General features: G+C 35.3%; 1 long non-coding RNA gene across 1 annotated transcript in view; it reads left to right on the top strand.

Moving 5' to 3' along the window:
• LOC309855136 overlaps positions 1 to 20,028 on the top strand; it is a 135,863-nt gene that overhangs the window by 74,421 nt on the left and 41,414 nt on the right. The window contains exon 2 of the long non-coding RNA XR_014306636.1: positions 4,405 to 4,463. This is a non-coding gene — a long non-coding RNA (uncharacterized lncRNA). The remainder of the gene's footprint in view (positions 1 to 4,404; positions 4,464 to 20,028) is intronic.

The following is a 20,028-nucleotide window of genomic DNA, read 5'->3' as shown; positions in this document are numbered from 1 at the left end:
AAATAAATATAGTAAAAATAAAATTGAAGGGAGATATTGACAGCTTTACAATTAGAATAGCAGACTTTAATGCCCCATTTTCAATAATAAAACAACCAGAGAGAAGATCAATAAAGCAAAGTCAATAAGGAAATAGAGAATTGAATGGCAGTATAGATCAAGTGGGCCTAACAGATATATATAGATCACCTAATCCAATAACAGCAAAGTAACACTTTTTTCTCAAGTGCACATAGAACATTCTCTAGGATAGACCTTATGTTAGACCACAAAACAAGTCATAATTTTAAAAAACTTAAAATCGTTCAGAGTATCCTTACTGATTGATCACAAAAGAATGAAACTAGATATAAACAATAGAAAGAAATAGGCAAAGGCCACAAATATGTGGAAATTAAACAATATACTCTCAACGTGAATAGGTTAAAGAAGAAATTATAGGAGAAATTAGAAAATATCTTGAGATAACTGAAAATGAAAACATAACACACCCAAACTTACGGGATGCAACAAAAGTACAAGAGGTGTTAAGAGGGAAGTTTATAGCTATAAATGCCTACATTTTAAAAAGTAACAGTACACTCATTTTTAAATGATTCTCTTTTAAGTATTTTGCATCTAGAGTAACAAATTACATATCTGTATCTTCTAGAAGCACGTGAGCGATAGGCTCTAACCACTGGTTCATTCTCAGTTACTCCATCCTAGTTACCAGGAGGAAAAGCTTTCAAAATCTTTCTAGGCAGTGATATAAAGGATAGAGCTAGAGACATAATACTGACACACAACTACTATAAGGCTGAGATTAAAATGCATTGGACAAACAATAGATAATTGGTTATCCTCAGGTGATATTATACATGCACACCAGATTTCAAGGCTTCATACATAATTCAAATTATGGTCTCATCTTATCTCTGTGACATAAAATATACCTGCAGATTTTTCTTAGATCTTCCCCTGGGGTTCCCTTTGGGGAAGAAAACCCTGACAAAATATTACCTGATTTTAATTATTCCACACATTATTATCACTGTTACATCATAATTATGTAAGAGGTATTGTCAAGGTACTAGAGTTCTGCCTGCTTCATCTAGTCTTGGTTCAGTTCTGCTTCATTGTGCCAAAGTCCAACTGTGTTTTTGTTTTATCCAATTATTAAAGTGTGAAGAATAAAAGAAAAGAAAAGAAGAATAAACTAAACATAAGTTTGCATAAGGAAGAAAATAAGGATTGGAGCAGAGGTAAATAAAATAGAGGAAAATGATAGACAAAATCATTGAAATCAGGAGTAGTGTCTTCCAAAACATTGACAAAATTGACCAATCTTTAGCTAGATTGACTAAGAATAAAAGACAAAAGATTCAACTAAAAACAGAAATGAAGAGGGAACTTTGCAACCAATTTTACAGAAATAAAAAATACTGTGAGCAACTGTACATCAACAACTTGGATAACCTACAGGAAATGGATAAATTCCTAGACACATACAACCTACAAAGATTGCATCATGGAGAAATAGAAAACCTAAACAAATCTATAACTAGTAAGGAAATTGAATCAATAATCAAAAACCCTTCATCAAGGAAAAGTCCAGAACCATATGGTTTCGTTGGTGAATTCTCCCAAAAATTTAAAGAAGAATTAATACCAATCTTTCCCAAACTCTTCCAAAAAAGAAGAGGAGGGAACACTTTCAAACTCATTTTGTAAGGTTAGCATATCCTGATTATCCAAACCAGACAAAGACAAGAGAAAAAACTAAAAGCTAATATCCCTGATGAATATTGATGCAAAAATCCTTAACAAAATTTAAGCAAACAGAATTGAACAGCCTATTAAAAGTATTATACACCATGATGTAGTGGGATTTATTCCTGGAATGCAAGAATATGTGAAACATATGTTTAACATAGAAAAATGGATCAATGTAATACACTACATTAACAGAATGTAGGAAAAAACCCACACGATTATCTCAATTTATGCAGAAAAAAGTTTGACAAAATTCAATGCATCTTTCATAATGAAAACACTTAAAAACACTAATAATAAAAGGAAACTAACACAACATAATAAAAGCCATACATGAAAAGCACACAACTAACATCAAACTGTATGGTGAAAGACTGAAATACTTTCCTATAAAATTAGGAAAAAGACAAGGATGCCCTCTGTAACCATTTTTGTTCAACATAGTACTAGAAGTTCTAGCCAATTCAGCAGAGTTACAGGATACAAAACTTACACAAAAATCAGTTGGACTTTTCTATATACCGACAATGAATAATTTGCAAAGGATATTAAGAAAAAATTACATTTAAAATAGTATCAAGAAAAATACATACTAACGAATTATCCAAGGAAGTGAAAGTTTTGACACCAAAAATGACAAAGTAGTGCTGAAAAAAATTAAGATAAATAAATGAAAAAATGCCCATGTTCTTGGATTGGAAGACTTAATATTATTAAGACATTGATACAACCCAAAGCAGTCTACAGATTTGATGCCTCAAAACCTTGGTTTTTTTTACACAAATAGAAAAACCCCTCCTTAAATTCATATGAAGTATTAGGGAACACTAAATGGCCAAAATGATCTTGAAAAAGAATAAAATATGAGGTCTCAGACTTCTTGATTTTTTATTTTTTTAAAAAGATTTTATTTAATTTTTTTACAGAGAGAGATCACAAGTAAGCAGAGGCAGGCAGAGAGAGAGAGGGAGAGGGAAGCAGGTTCCCTGCTGAGCAGAGAGCCCAATGCGGGACTCGATCCCAGGACCCTGAGATCATGACCTGAGCCGAAGGCAGTGGCTTAACCCACTGAGCCACCCAGGCGCCCCACTTCTTGATTTCAAAACTTACTACAAAGCTACACTAACCAAAATAATGGGGATCTGGCATAAGGATAGACATTTAGACCAATGGAATAGAATACAAAGTCCAGAGATAACCTCTTACATATATGAAAATGAAATGATTTTGACAAGGGTATCAAGACCATTGAGGGAGGAAAGGTCAGTCTTTTAAAGAAAAGGTATTTGGGGAAACTGGGTATCCAAGTGTAAATAAATAATGGAGTTGGACTTTTATCTTCCACCATATACAAAAACTAGTTCAAAATGGATCAGACACTGGGGGCACATGAGTGACTCAGTCAGTTAGGCATCCAGCTCAATTTTGGCTTAGGTCATGATTTCAGGATCCTGGGTTCAAGTCTCGCATTGAGCTCCATACTAAGGATGGAGCCTGCTTGAGATTCTCTCTCCCCTTCTCCTGCTGTCCTTCCCCCCTGCTCATGCCCACTCTCTCTGTCTAAAAACAAAACAAAACAAAACAACAACAAAAAACCCAGAATGGATAAAAACCTAAATGTGAGAGGTAAAACTATAAAATTCTTAGGCAAAAGAACCCAACAAACAAACAAAAAATGAAGAGGAAGCTTCATAACATTGGATTTGGAAAAGCTATCTTGTATACAACACCAAAAAGATAGGCAACAAAAGAAAAAAATAGATAAAAACTACATCAAAGTTAAAAATTTCTGTGCACCAAAGGAAAAAAAAATCAATTGAGTGAAAAGGCAATGCAGAGAATGGGAGAAAATATTTTCAAATCATGCATTTGATAAGGAGTTAATACCTAGAATATATAAAGAAGTCCTGCAACTCAACAAGAAAAAAAAAAACCAGCCTTATTAAACAATGGCCAAAGGACTTAATGAAATTTCTTCAAGGAAGATACTCAAGTGGACAACAAGCACACAAAAAGATGCTCCAAGTGACTAACCACTAGGGAAATGCAAATCCAGACCAACTGAGATACCGTCTCTACCGTCTCACATCCATTAAGATGATGGCTACTATAGAACCAGAAAATAACAAGTGTTGGTGAGATTGTGGAGAAATTGGCACCCTTGTGTACTGTTGGTAGGAGTGTAAAATAGTGCAGCTACTATAGAAATTTAAAATATGGTTACTGCATGGTCCAGCAGTTTTACTTGTGGGTATATTCTATGCTAAAGAATTGATAGTAGGGTCTCAGAGAGACTTCTGTACACCCAACATTATTCATAGTACCCAAGTGTCCACTGATAGCTACATGGATAAGCAAAATGTGATATGTATATACAATGGAATGTTACTCAGTTTTAGAAATGAAGGAGATTCTTGGGGTGTCCGGGAGGCTCAGTTGATTAAGCATCCAACTCTTGGTTTGGGCTCAGGTTGTGATCTCAGGGGTGGGATGGAGCCCTGGGTGGGGCTCTGTGCTCAGCAGGGAGTCTGCTGTAGATTCTCTCTGTCTCCTTCTGCCCCTTCCCCTACATGTGTGAGGGTGCATTGTGCACATTCTCTCTCTCTCTCTCTCAAATAAATAAATAAATCTTTTTTTTTTTTTTTAAAGAAGAAGAAATGAAGGAGATTCTGACACATGCTACACTGTCGATGAACCTTGAAGACCTGGTGAGTGACATAAGCCAGCTATAAAAGGCAAATACTGCATGATTCCACTTATATGAGTATCTAGAGTCGGTCAGATTCACAGGTGCAGAAAGTAGAATGTTGGTTGCCTGGGGCTTGGGGTATGAGAGAAAAAGGAAGTTATTGCTTACTGGTGTTAAATAACAGAAATTCAGCCAAGTAAATTTTAAAAGATTTAATTTGCTTTATTCATCAATCCATTGAATCTGGCAGCATCCCATCTAAGAAGGGAGCTCCAAAGGGCTACAGAAAAGGAAAGCTTTTTAAAAGTAGAGAGGGAAGGGAAAAATGGAAATTATTAGCAAAGGGTTCATTATTTTAGGCAAGACTGCCCTCATAGGAGAACATAAAAAGGTCCATCAGTAAATTTCTTAGGCCAACCCAGAAATTCCGCTGTTGACTGGTTAATGATCAAAGGTGACATTCTTAGGAGGACAACCTGGGAGGTTGAAGCTGCAGTTAATTTAGGTATTAAGATTTGGTTTACTGACTTGGGCCTTAACTGAAGTGATACCACTCTGGGCCCGAGTTTTCTTTTTAACAATCATTTCAGGGTTTGGTTTTGCAAGATGAAACAAATTCTGGAAATGGATGGCAGGGATGGTTGCACACGACTGTGGAGGTATTTGACATCCACTGAACTATACATTTTAAAATGGTTACAATGATCAATTTGATGTGCATTTTACCACAGTTTTAAAAAAATAAGAAGATAACTGTTAACTTCCAGCTCGCTCACTTTCCTTCCCTCCCCCAATCCTATTTGTATTGTTTTTTTTTTTTTTTAAGATTTTATTTATTTGTTTGACACACAGAGAGAGATGATCACAAGTAGGCAGAGAGGCAGGCAGAGAGAGGGGTAGGGGGAAGCAGGCTCCCTGATGAGCAGAGAGCCCGATGTGGGACTCCATCCAGGACCCTGAGATCATGACCTGAGCCAAAGGCAAATGCTTAATCCTCTGAGCCACCCAGGCGCCCTTCTATTTGTATTGTTAAAAAAAAAAAAAAAGAAGTACAGAAAAGATTTTAAATGCCAAGAACTAGGGTGAGGTGTAGAGATGGGCCACGTAATTGATGACTATCTTGTAAAGTAACATCAGTTAAAATTTTAAAGGGTAACTGAGTAAAGACCAACAGATTGGGAGGGAGGGGGGGATGAGGGTTCATGTCAGGGAGCTAATTCTTTTGTCTTTTATAGGAGGATATTAATGGATGTTGTCTAAAATTAGGACTAGTGGTATATGTTTGAGATTTAGTGTGGTAACTATAGAAGAACTAGAACATATTTTGATCATAAGTGATAACTTTCATCAAGTAAGCCTGGTAGAGATGGATTGGGAAACTCCATATTTTCATATTAGACATCCCTTATGATTTCTTAAGTGGTTTTAATGTGTATCCATTGTTTTAATTATAATAATTTAAAACATTATTAACATAACACAGCAAAGCACAGTGAATAATATAATAAACATCTTTGTTCCTAATTACACATATATTTAAAGCCTCTTCCTATTCCTATTCCTGTCCCTCCCCAGAAGAGATTGGTGTTTGTCTTGTGTGTGTGTGTGTGTGTGTGTGTGTGTGTATAATATGAATAGTAAACGACTGACTAGTATTTTTTAAAAATTAAAAAACTGGATGTAAATGAAATTATGCCTTCCATATCATTTGATAATTTCCTTTTACTGCTTAATGTTATATTTTGGGGAGAGGTTTTGGATCCCCAAAATAAAAATTATGATTTATTGCTATTGGTAATTATTTGTAGAAAATGTGTAATTGGGGGCACCTGGGTAGCTCAGTGGGTTAAGCCTCTGCCTTCTGCTCAGGTCATGATCTCAGGGTCCTGGGATCAAGCCCCACATCGGGATCTCTGCTCAGCGGGGAGCCTGCTTCCCCCTCTCTCTCTCTGCCTGCCTCTCTGCCTACTTGTGATCTCTGTCAAATCAAATAAATCAAAATAAATTTAAAAAAGAATTATATTAAAATATAACTATAAAATTAATCTCTTCTATATAACTTCTATAAATAACATTTGATAATCAAAGACATTTATAAACTTTACATCAAAATGATGGCACTGCAGTCCTGTTTGGAGCCCAAACTAAGAAAAACATTGACAGAAAGGAGGAACATTTTTTAATGATAAAGAATTTTTTTCCCCTGTTTTAATTGGGTAAGTTTTTCTGAATTGTATCCAGTGTCAAATTTCATAGCAATGTGAAATGCAAATAGTTGCATGACCCATTGGCTAATTTGTTTTTGTTGAAGAAGTTACTGAAGTTGAATCAAACTCTGAGTTTTTTCTCTGCTCAGTAACAGTTTCTAAACTCTGGAGAGAAAACGCTCCCAAGGACCTTAATGATTAGGCCCTTGTGGCTCCGCAGTATTGTAGGTGCTGAGCTTTCACTACAAATAATACTTGCCCCAGAATATTCTGTGTATCATTTCATTTTATCTCTTCTACAGTCCTAGGAAATAGACATTATTTCCTCATTATTCAAATGAGGTAATTAGAGCATAGAAGCTTGCAAATCACCCAAGGTCACATAGGTACATGGTGGAATTGGGACTTAAAGCCAGATTTTTTTTCTTTAAGAGCCTGTGCTCTTTCTATTCTCAGCCAATGCAGATAAATCTGAAAATATGTAGAAGTCTCACTTAGGAAAATAAATCTCTCTTATTTTCTTTTTAATTTCTCCATCTGATTTTCATGGAGAGAGTTTGTTGTTTGTTTGTGAATAGGGTTCTACATGTTTTTATTGGTCCTGGCGATGTGACCTTAAAAAACTGAATGCTTTTTTGAGCTGATATTGACAACGTCTGAGATTATCAGCTTTGCTAGAATGTCTCCTTCATCTTCTCTCTATCATACATGTTTATTTTATTTCCATGGCTATTTCTTATCATTTTCTTCCCTCTTCCCTAGCTCCCTTATGTCCAAATTCAATATAGGTCATGGCATTACTATGAGTGGGCCTTCTTATGATGTGGCTATTTGTGCTAAGTGAGAAAAACAAATGTAAAAAGGTTTTGCAAACTGTGATAAGCCATGCATGTCAAAGAGATCTAGAAATATATATTTTAATCTGAAGGTTAAGGTCACTTTTACTTATGTGAGGATTACCAGTGATGTTAATGAACATGAAAACAGATACATTTTCCCCTAGTTTTATTGATGCCTTGAAATCTTTTGGTCATTATTTGGTTCTTTGGAAATGAAGGGGAAAGAATGAGAGAGTATATACAATGCTTTCATTGCATATAGAATAGTAGAAATCCAAGTTGCTGTTAAACCCATTCATTTTTATTTTACCAGAGCTTTTTATTTTCCTGCAGCTTAAAATGGTTAATTTTTGTTGTATGTAAATTATACCTCAATAAAGTTGATTTTAGAAAATTTTGGAGTTAAAATAAAACAAACAAAAAATTCTACCACTATGCCACCTCTTGAGATCTAATGAGCATCAGCAGTGGCTGCTGTATCCAAAAGAGAGAGGAGGCACTATGCCTTCTGCTGAAAGAACATACCACTACTGAGAGCCACATCAAAGGCAGGAACCCACATTGGATCAAGCGTCTGGATGCCACATTCATTTTACAGGTAATCCAGCAATCACAGATATGTTAAACTACTCCATAAGGCTTCAGCCAGCAAAATCTGTACTCTAAGGGTCTTTACAGGAAAAAAAAAAAAAAAAAAAAACCTTATCGAGTAAATTTTAAGGATAAATGAAAGAGATGGGAGGGAAACCTATGAATTAAGGTACATACCCTATTGAAAGGAGTTTATGCCTCCTCCTCTTTGTATCCGTGAATTTTGTCACCAAACTTCACAGTGTTCTTCCGGGCGGAGGGTTACCTATTCCGCTCCTTGACATTGGGCTTAGACACACTTGGTTTCCCTTATTGCTGATATCTTATATTTATTATGAATAATTAACCAATACTTATGCATTATGAACTAATGCCCATAATTAGATTTCCTTAGTTTTTACCTAATGTAGTTTTCTGTTCTAGGGTTCCATTCAGGAAACCCTGTTACAGGTCATTACTATGTGTCCTTAGGCTCCTCTTCACTGTGGCAGTTTCTCAGACTTCCCTTGTTTTTGAGTCATCTCTACACCCAGTGTGGTGCTTGAACTCACGACCCCTGAAATCAAGAGTTGGATGCTCTACTGACTGAGCCAGGCAGATGTTCCCTTTTATTGTTTTTGATGAACTTGACAGATTAGAGGAGTACTAGTCAGGTATTTCATAGAATGTTCCACCACTGGGCTTTATTTTGATATTTTTCTCATGATTAGCTTGAGAGTATGGGTTTTGGGAGGAAGGTGACCATCTGGACCAAAGGTACATACTGTCAACATGATGTCACTATTGGTATTGACCTTGGTCACCCAACTGAGGTAGTGTTGGTCAGGTTTTTCTATTTAATTACCCCCATCCTTTTTCATACTATACTCTTTGGAAGGAGTCATCATGGAAAGCCACTCCTTGACGAGTGAGAAGTTTTGCTCTCCCAACTCAAAGTCTGTACAAATTATTTGGAATTCTTCTGCATGGATATTTGTCTATTTTTTCCTATTTATTTATTCTGTCATTTACTAATATCAGTATGGACTCATACTCTCATACTGTGGGTTATTTCATTCAACCCTACTTTATTTTGTTGCTGAGATTGTTCCAGCTCTAGCCATCAGAGCCCTTTCAGTTGGTGCCTGTGTCTCTTAACATTTCTCCCATCATTGTATGTGGGTTTTTGCTTTTTTTAATACTTCCTTACTGTCTGGCACTAAAAGACACTCTGGGCTCATGTTGTATTTTTTCTATAATAGCCTAAGCCACTTTGCCCCAAGAAGCTCTGCTTCCTTTTACTGGAGAATGATATGAGAGACCAATTTCTGGGCACCAGCTATGGTCATTGCTACAGGGATAATCTTTATTTCTAGGCCTTCTCAGCTGACAGAGCAAAGAGATATATGTGTCTACTAACTTCCTATATAGATATACCTACAAATATTTCTGTATGTAACTATCTGTATCTAAATTAAGCTAAAACACAAGTTTATACTGATGTCTCCAACTCTAATCTATTACTACATGGATCATTCTAACCTTTTCCTCTTGTTTGCCTTAACCTCCTAATTTAAGGAGAGAAACTTGGCTCCTACCACTTGCCATCAGTATACTTAGTAGTTCGGTTTTAGTGTACATGAAAGATGGTCTCAGAATTGTTAACCCATTCCCCAACGGAAATAACTTCGTCAAGTGGAGTACAGATTTTATATGAGTTCTTTTTTTAAATTAATTTTTTATATGAATTCTTATGGACTCCATTCATTTGCAAAATTGCTGAAGTGAGCGCTTCTCCCTCCCCCTTCAGTGAGGTTGTTCCAGGCATTTATAAATACAGTTAGAGTCTTTTGTCATATTGTGTACTCCATATTGGGATCCCCTGAACTCCTAAATGACTTTTTAAAATTTGCATATATTAAAGTACAGTCTTTGTTCTGTAAAATTCTGTGGGTTTCAACAAGTGCATGGTGTCATATTTACCTTTACAGTACCATACAGAACAGTGTTATTGCCCTAAAAATGCTCTGTTTCACCTACCTAATCTTCCCTCTCTCCTAAACCCCTAACTGATCTGTTTACTGTCTACCCAGTATTTATTTTTCCAGTAGGTCTTATCAATGGGATCATGCATAGGTAACCTTTTCAGACTGTTTTCTTGCACTTACTACTATGTATTTAAATCTCATTCATGCTTTTGTGTGGCCTTATAGCCCATTCTTTTTTTTTTTATCCCTGAATAGTATTCCAAATGCAGGACTATTATACATTGTTTATTTAGCCATTTATCCATTGAAGGACATCTTGGTTGCTTCTAGTTTGGGTGGTCATGAATAGATCTTCCTTTTTACTTTTTTTTTAATACTTCATTTTTAAAAAGATTTTACTTATTTATTAGAAAGAGAGAGGAAGAGCGTGAGATTGCCTGCGTGTGAACCAGAGAGGGGCAGAGAGGGAGGGAGAGGGGAAAAGAAGAGAATCCCGGGCGCCTGGGTGGCTCAGTGGGTTAAGCCGCTGCCTTCGGCTCAGGTCATGATCTCAGAGTCCTGGGATCCAGTCCCGCATTGGGCTCTCTGCTCAGCAGAGAGCCTGCTTCCCTCTCTCTCTCTCTGCCTGACTCTCCATCTACTTGTGATTTCTCTCTGTCAAATAAATAAATAAAATCTTTAAAAAAAAAAAAAAAAGAAGAGAATCCCAAGCAGACTTTGTGCTGAGTGTGGAGCCCGATGCAGGGCTTGATCTCACAACCTGGGGCCAGGCCTTTGCAGGGTAAATTTATCATTAGTTTGGAGAACATTTCTAGAACATGGAACACATTTGTTTTTGTGAACAGCACAAGCATCCCAAAGCCAAACAGAAGCAGTTTTAGATGCTCTGAGACCATAAGTTTTGTGTGCACAAGTTTTCAAATCAGTTGAGGAAGTAAATACCTAGTAGTGCAATTGCAGGATTACATGGTAAAACTAGGGTCAGCTTTGCAAGAAGGTGTCACAGTGTCTTTGAATGTGTCAGTACAACTTTCCATTCCCACCAGCGAAGAATGAGAGTTCTCGCTATTTCACATCAGCAATTGGTATCGTCAATTTTTTTGTATTTTAGTCACTCTAATAGGTATGTTGTGCTGTCTTTTTTTTTTCCCTCAAATTTTATTTAAATTCTAGTTAGTTGACATATAGTAATAGTGGTTTTAGGAATAGAATTTAGTGATTCATCACTTACATTTAATACCCAGCGGTCATCACAAGTACCTTCCTTAATCCATCACCCATTTAGCTCATCCCAGCCCCGCTCCCCTCCATCAACTCTGTTCTCTATAGTTAAGAGTCTCTGATGGTTTGCTTCGCTCTTTCCCCCCCTTCTCCTATGTTCATCTGCTTTGTTTCTTAAATTCCACATATGAGTGAGATCATATGGTATTTGTCTTTCTCTGACTGACTTGTTTCACTTAGCATAATGCACTTTAGCAAAAATGAACTATTGGGACTTCACCAAGACAAAAAGCTTCTGCACAGCAAAAGAAACAATCAACAAAACTAAAAGGCAGCCTACAGAATGGGAGAAGATATTTGCAAATGACATATCTGATAAAGGGTTAGTATCCAAAATTTATAATTTTCATTTCTTTAATGACATATAACATTGAATATCTTTTCATATGCTTATCTTCCATCTGTGTGGCTTCTTTGGTGAGGTATATGTTCAGATCTTTTGCCCATTTTTAAATTGAGTTGTGTGAGGTTTTTTTTTAAGTTATAAGTATGCTCACATATTTTAGATATAATTCTTTAATAAATATGTATATTTTCTCCCAGTTTGTGGCTTATCTTTTCATTATCTTAGTGTATTTCATAGAGGAGAAGTTTTACATTTTTATATATTAAGGCTGTTAACTTTTTCTTTCATGGATTATGCTTTCGGTATATCAAAGTCCTCATCAAACCCCTAGCCACAAAGATATTCTTCTGTGTATCTGGTAGTTTTATAACTTTGAATTTTACAGTTAGGTCTATGATCAATTTGGGTTTTGTTTTTTTTTTTTTTTAAACATGTAAGGTCTATGGGGGTATAGCTCAGTGGTAGAGCATTTGACTGCACATGTAAGGTCTGTATCTAGGTCAATTTGTTTGCATATGGTATCCAGTTTCTTTTTCCAGCACCATCTTTTTTGAAAGCACTTTTGTTTTTCCATTGAATTATCCTCATGCTTTTGACGAAAATCAGTTGACTATATTTGTATGGTTCTGTTGATTACTGTAGTTAGAGTAAGTATTAAAATTGGGTAGGGTGAATCTCCAAGTTTGTTCCTCTTTTTCAGTATTGTGTTGGCCATTCTAGGCCTTTTGCTTTTCCATAAAAAAAGGCCAATCAATTAGAATCAGTTTGTTGATACCTGTAAAATAGGTTGCTGGGATTTTGATTGGGACTGCATTGACTCCATAGATAAAATGGGAAAATTTACATCTTGACAATATTGAGCCTTCCAATCCACAAACAAGAAATATCTCTTTGTTTATTTAGATTTTAAAAATTTCTGTCATTGATGTTTTGTAGGTTTCCACCTGTACATATTTTTTAAGCTGAAGTATTAAGCCTAAGTATTTTTGTTATTATTTTTGCTACTATGGTACATTGTGTTGTTTTCAAATTTCAAATTCCTATTACTCATTGATGGTATATAGAAAAGCAACTTTCTATTTTATATTAATCTGGTGTCTTAGAACTTTCTATATTTACTTAATGGTTATAATAGTCTTTTTTGTAGATTTGTTGGGACTTTCTGCAGAGATAATCATATTATCTGTGAATAAAGTCTTTTTTTTTTATTTATTTTTTTGCTTCCCAATGTATACATTCTTTATTTTCTTCTCTTGTCTTACTGAACTAGCTAGAATCTCCAGTATAATGTTGAATAGGAATGGTGGGGGAGGACATCCTTCTTCACAGTCTCAGGAGGAGTTCTCAGTCTCCAGTCCATTATCATTAAGTATTATGCTAGTGTAGGGTCTTATGCATGTTCTTTACTATGATGGCAGTTCCCTTTTATTCCTACCTTGCTTAGGGTTTTATCATGAGTGGGGATTGGATTTTGTCAGATGCTTTTTCTGCTTCAGTTTAAAATATGTGATTTTGCTTGTTTAGTATACTGATATGGTAGCAATGATTGATTTTTAAATGTTGAATTGGCCATGCATATCTGGAATAAATCCCACTTGGTTGTGGAGTATAATTCTTTTTTGTACATTGTTAGATTCGACTTGCTAATATTTTGTTGAGGATTTTTAAGTCAATATTCATGGGAGATATTTCCATCTTGTGATGTCTTTGGTTTGGGTATTAGCAAGATAGTGTTGACTTCATAGAATATGTTAGGAACTTTTCTCTCTGCTTCTATTTTCTGGAAAAAATTGTGGAGGATTGGGATTATTTCTTCTTTAAATAGATAGTAGAATTCACCAGTGAATCCATCTGTCCCTGACTTCTTTTTTCTTTTTTTGGAAGTTTGTTTTTTATCAATTTAATTTCTTTAATAGATAGCAAGGCTTTTTAGATTATCTACTTCTCCATGAATTTTGGCATTTTGTGTAATTTATTGGTCATCTAAGTTATCCAATTTGTGAGCATACACTTTTCTTTAGTATTCTTTATTATCGCTTAATGTCCATGGCATATATGGTGATATTTTGGTTTTGATATTGATAATTTAATTTTGATATTGGTAATGTCTTCTTTTCTTGGTTTCCTGGATATTTACATATTTTATTGATATTTTCAAAGAACATATTGATTTTCTAATTTTATTTATTGTTTTCTTGTTTTTAGTCATTGATTTATGCTCTTATTTTTATTTCTTTCTTTCTGCTTGCTTTAGGTACAAATTAATTTTTCCCCAGATTCCCAGGGCAGAAACTTATTAGGTTATTGATTTTTTATCTTTCTTGCTTTCTAATATATGCATTTAATGCTAAAGTTTTCATGTAAGTACTGCCTTCACTGCATTCCACAAATTGTGATAAATTATATTTTCATTTATTTCAAAATGTGTTTAATTTTTTATTGAGATATCATCTATGACTCATGGATTATTCATAAGTGTGTTGTTTAAATTCCAAATATCTGGGGATTTTCTAGTTAGCTTTCTGTTAATTGATTTTTTAACTTAATTTCATTATGATCTGAAAATATACTTTTTGTGATTTCTCTCTTTTACATTTGTTAATGCATATTTCATGGCTCACAATGTGGTCTTTCTTAGTGAATGTTCCAAGTTTTAGAGGAATATGTGTTCTGTTGTGTTTGATGGAATATTTTATAAATGTGAATTAGATCTAGTTGATTGGTAATAATTAACTGTTCAGGTTATCTATATTTTTACTAATTTTCTGTCTCCTTGATCTTCCAATTACATGAGAGAGGTATTGAAGTCTGCAAGTATAAATTATTTCTGTCTATTTATCCCTTCAGTTCTTTCAGTTTTATTGACTCATGTATTTTGATACTCTGGTATTAGGTGCACACCACGCATTCAGGGTTGCCATATCTTCTTGGAAAATTGACTTCTTTATAATTTTATAGTGCTTTTTAAAATCTTTGATTATTTTCCTTGTTTGGAAGTTTGCATTGTCTGACATTAATGTGGCTATTCCAGCTTTCAACTGATAGATGTTAGTATGGTATCTCCTTTTCTATCCCTTTGCTTTTAACCTATCTGAATCTTTATACTTAAAGCATTTTTCCTGAAGACAGCATATGGTTGTGTCTTGATATTTATTCACTCTGAAAATTCATATTGTAATTGATATATTTTAACCATTTATGTTTAAAGTGGTTACTGATACAATTGGATTAATGTCTCCATGTTCGTAATGGTTTTGTTTGTTATATATTCTGTTTCTTCTTTTATCTTTTTTATGCCTTCTCTGTGTTTCTTTTTTTTTTTTAAAGATTTTATTTATTTATTTGACAGAGAGAAATCACAAGTAGATGGAGAGGCAGGCAGAGAGAGAGAGAGAGGGAAGCAGGCTCCCTGCCGAGCAGAGAGCCCGATGCGGGACTCGATCCCAGGACCATGAGATCATGACCTGAGCCGAAGGCAGCAGCTTAACCCACTGAGCCACCCAGGTGCCCCTCTGTGTTTCTTTTTTAAGGATTTAAAAATTTATTTGAAAGAGATAGAGGGAGAAAGAGTATGCAGAAGTGGAGGGAGGGGCAAAGGGAGAGAATTTCAGCCCTACTCTGTGCTGAGCGGGGAGCCTAATGTGACCCGAGCTGAAACCAAGATTCAGAAGCTCAACCAACTGAGCCACGCATGTACCCTGGCCTTCTGTTTTTGTTTTAAGACTTTTATTTTCTTATTTGAGACACAGAGAGAGAGGATGATAGAGAGAGGACAAGCAGGGGAGAGGGAGAAGCAGACTCCCTCCTGAGCAGAGAGCCCAATGTGGGGCTTGATCCCAGGACCCTGAGACCATGACCTGAGCTGAGGGCAGAGGCTTAACCCACTGAGCCACCCAGATGCCCTCAGCCTTCTCTATTTTTAATGAGGCATTTATATGATCCATTTTATTTCCTCTCTTAGTGTATCAGTTATACTTCTTAAAAAAATTTTTTTAGTAGTTCTAGAGTTTACTAATCTAAGTCCACCTTCACATAATGCTAAACTACTGCATGTGTAGCAGTTGCCTTGTAACAGAGTGCTTTCTCCATTTTTCTTTCCTGTCCCTTATAACAATGTCATTCATTTCCCTTATTCACATGCTACAATTACCCAAAATATTGTTATTGTTATTAATTTAAACCATCATCTTTTAGCTTAGCTAAGAATAAGAACAAGAAGATATTTTAATTTACTTTTATTTATTTCTTCCTTGATACAATCCTTCCTCCAACCAACTTTTATTGAAGACCTAGGTTTCTGATCTATATAACTGCCCTTCTGCCTTAAAAACTTGCCTTAAAATTTTTAGAAATGGGCTGCCTGGGTGGCTCAGTCATTAAGCATCTGCCTTCAGCTCAGGTCATGATCCCAGGGTCCTGGGATCGAGCCCCACATCGAGCTCCCTGCTCAGTGGGAAGCCTGCTTCGCCCTCTTCCAGTCCTCCTGCTTGTCTTCTCTCTCTCACCGTGTCTCTTTCTGTCAAATAAATAAATAAAATCTTATAAAAAAAATTTCTTAGACGTTATGTCTGATGGTGATGAATTACTTCAGTGTTTATTTGTCTGATAAAATTTTATTTCTCATTCAATTTTAAGTTTTAACTTTTCTGGATACAGAATTCTAGGTTGATGGATTTATTTTTTCTTTCAACACTTCAAATATTTCACTCTACTCTTTTCTTACTTGTGTGGTTTCTGATTAGCAGTCCCTGTAATTCTTATTTTTTGTTCCTCTATAGGCATAGGCAAGGTGTTTTTTTGTTTTTTTTTTTTAAGATTTTATTTATTTATTTGACAGACAGAGACACAAGGAGGCAGAGAGGCAGGCAGAGAGAGAGAGAGAGAGGGAAGCAGGCTTCCTGCGGAGCAGGCAGCCCGATGCAGGGCTCAATCCCAGGACCCTGAGATCATGACCGGAGCCGAAGGCAGCAGCCCAAACCACTGAGCCACCCAGGCGCCCCAGCAAGGTGTTTGTTTGTTTGTTTGTTTGTTTTTCTTTCTAGCTTCTTCATGTCTTCAAGGTTTTTCTTTGTCTTTGGTTTTCTACAGTTTGAATATGATAGGCCTAGGTGTGGAAGTTTTTAAATTTTATCTTGGTATTTATCCTAGTTGGTGTTCTCTGTCCTTTCTAGATCTGTGTTTTGCTTTCTGTGATTAAATTTGTAACATCCTCAACCGTTATTACATCAAACACTTTCTCTGCTCCATTCTCTTTCTTCTACTCGTATTGCAGTTGTATATCTGTTACACCTTGTCCCACAGTTCTTGGATATTCTGTTCTCTGGTTTTGTTTTGTTTTGTTTTTCCTCTTTGCATTTAAATTTGGGAAGTTTCTATTGTATATCAAGCTCACTAATTCTTTTCTTGGCTGTGTCAGGTTTACTGAGGAACTCATTGGAGGCATGTTTTACTTCTGTTACCATGTTTTTTATTTCCAGCATCTCCTTTTGAGTCTTTCTTGAAGTTTCCATCTGTTTCCTTATATTATATATTTGCTCCTGTGTATTGTCTATTTTTTTCCACGAGAGCTCTTAACATATTAACCATAGCTATTTTAAGTTTCTGGCCTGATAATTCCATTATCTGTGTCACATTTGAGTTTGACTCTGATGATTGCTTTGTCTCTTGACTTTTGGTGTATCTCATAATATTTTGTGGAGAACTGAACCTGTCTTGAGTCCCAGAGGCTGATAAATGGCCTTTTAGGAAGAAAATTTATGTTAATGTGGGTTTAATGTTTGTTGTGGCTATGGTGCCAGAGACTTTTGATCCCTCCAGTGCCCTTATTTTGATTTCTCTTTTGACTTTGGGTTTTTATATACTCCTCAGAGAAAGTCTGTGGCTTGTAGTTCTTCCCAGTAAGTCTATTGTTATGATACTAGAGCTCCGTTGGTGTGATGGTAGAAGGTGGGTAAGGTGAACAGTCTATAATCCTGAAATTAAATCTCAGTCTTATTGTGAGTCTGTGTCTTTGTAAGCTTCACAATTTGTTTGTCCTGTGCCACGGTTCGTTGGTTTGTTGTTGTTGTTGTTTTCCCCTTGCCTCATGCTTCCTTCCTTGGTTTCAGTATTCCCGATTGATTTCCAGAAGCCCTGACTCCTGTTAATATTCTTTTTTCTCTTAGGTTAAACTGGAAGGCCAGAGGGGCCTAGAGGAATGACCTTTCTCTCATCTGAGATAGGCTAAAAAATGCATTTTGTGATAGTAGACCTTTGTTGTGGAGAAGGCTTGGGACTATCTCACAGTGATTACTCTTGACCATCTCCCTGAGAAAGCCAGGAGGAGATCTTTCTCCAGTTCTCCTTTTGAGAACCTGGTTGGGTTCCTGGAAGTTAAACCTTTCCTCTCAAGACCTTAGTCCCTAAAGAATTTCTTACTTTCACCCTACTGCATACCCAGTCTTTGGCAATTAAGACTTACACCATTTAAGTGTTCCTAATTTATGGCTCCAGAAGCTTGTATTACAGGTAGGCCAATCTTAGCTGTGACTCTCTGTACATGCCTGTCTCTCAAGATTTGGGAGTATTGATTTACTTTGCAACCTCAGTTCTGTTATGGGACCAGGAACAGTCATTGAGTTTTTTCAGATTGTCCAGTTTTCTTTATTATACAGATAGGAATGATGCCTTCTGTGCTCTACATTTCAGGGTTGAACCTGGAGATTTTTATGATATTTTAAGTGTTCTTCATATAAGTTTTGTGCATGGACTCATTAAGTGTACTCCTACTTATTGATTCTTCTTTGTTGCTATTGCAAATATGGTTTTCTCATCACAACCTTTAACTGGTTTGCTTGTTTTTATGAAGGCCATTGATTTCTTCATTTTATTTTTGTGTCTTGTTACTTTATTAAATTCTTCTGTTGGTTAAGCTTCTTTTATCATTCTTTTATCGGTTAAGCTTCTGAATCTTGGTTTCAGCTCAGGTAATGAACTGAGGGTCATGAGATTGAGCCCCACATTGGGCTCCCCACTCAGCACAGAGTAGGGTTGAACTGAATCATTTTATCATTCTTTTATCATAATATCATTTATTACTACCTCTCTGAGGTAATACTATTATAATTGTGTCACAAATATCACATAATTATATAATTATTATAAAATAATAGTATAATTATATATGTGTATATATATACTGTATATTTTTTATTATGATAAGAAAGCAAATCTCAGTTTCTATTTTCTTGAATATTTTCACCAGGACTAGATGTTGAATTTTTGTTAAAGGAATTTTCAGATACAAGTTTTTTCTTAGATTTGTTAACACAGAGGATTATTTTATATTGGATTATTTTATATTGAACCAAACTTGCATTCCTAGCATAAATCCCATTTGGTCATTATTTCTTTCTTCTTTATCTGAACTGTCACAGCTTTATTTCATCACATATTATAACATAGAAATATGCCTTTTAAAAATACTTCATACAAAGTTATTGACAGTACAGGTATTTTCCTTTTAATGAAAATGATTTGATTTACAAATCTATTCTGAAACTTTTGTCCAGTTTTGCAATTCTCAGATATCCCAGTGCAAAAATAGATTCCATTAGAGACAACATAAAGTGCTTGGAATAAAGGGCCAATATATAGAAAAAGCACAAAAACACGGCTTCATTATGGAATATAGGAAGGGAGACTAGAATACTTAATCTTTTTTTAAAAATTTTTTTATTTCTTTTCAGCGTAACAGTATAGGATACTTAATCTTTATGGAAAGATAAACATTCTATAAAAAGGGATACAATAATTTTGATGACAATTCAGAGTTATATTACTATAGTACTATGTTATTACTAGTAAATAGTAACGAGGCTGCAAATTAAAATCTCAATATCAAAGTAGTTCAATGTTACATGACACATGGCTCCTTAGAAAACAATTATCTGCTCTGTACTACTGTGAGAAGAAAAATAGACAAACACCTTTAGTCAGTGATTACAGTGAATGGATGATATGTGACAGTTAATAATAACAGTGTGCAGGCTTTCAGAACAGACATTGAAATACAGTAGTTTGGGGTTTGGATGTTTGTTTATTAACAATGACCTCGGTTAGATATTTATGTTTAAAAGGTTTTATTATTGTTTTCTATTGTATTTTTCATATTCATAGTTGTTAATAAGATTTTCAAGGTGTCCAAAAGAAACAAAGGCAAAAATCTTGAAGTGCTTTTTGTTTGAAAGTTTTTGAAACTCACATGGTTACTTTTACACAGGGAATATATAAAAATTTTATTTGATGGAGTAGAGTTGGTAAAACTTTCTACTATAATTAGACTTAGGAAAAGCAAAAAGATTACTATTTGGGT

The sequence above is a fragment of the Mustela nivalis genome, assembly GCF_964662115.1.
Source record: "Mustela nivalis genome assembly, chromosome: 20".
Lineage (NCBI taxonomy): Eukaryota > Metazoa > Chordata > Mammalia > Carnivora > Mustelidae > Mustela > Mustela nivalis.
Note: the sequence above shows the minus strand (reverse complement) of the source record. Positions and strands in the feature narration are given on the sequence as shown.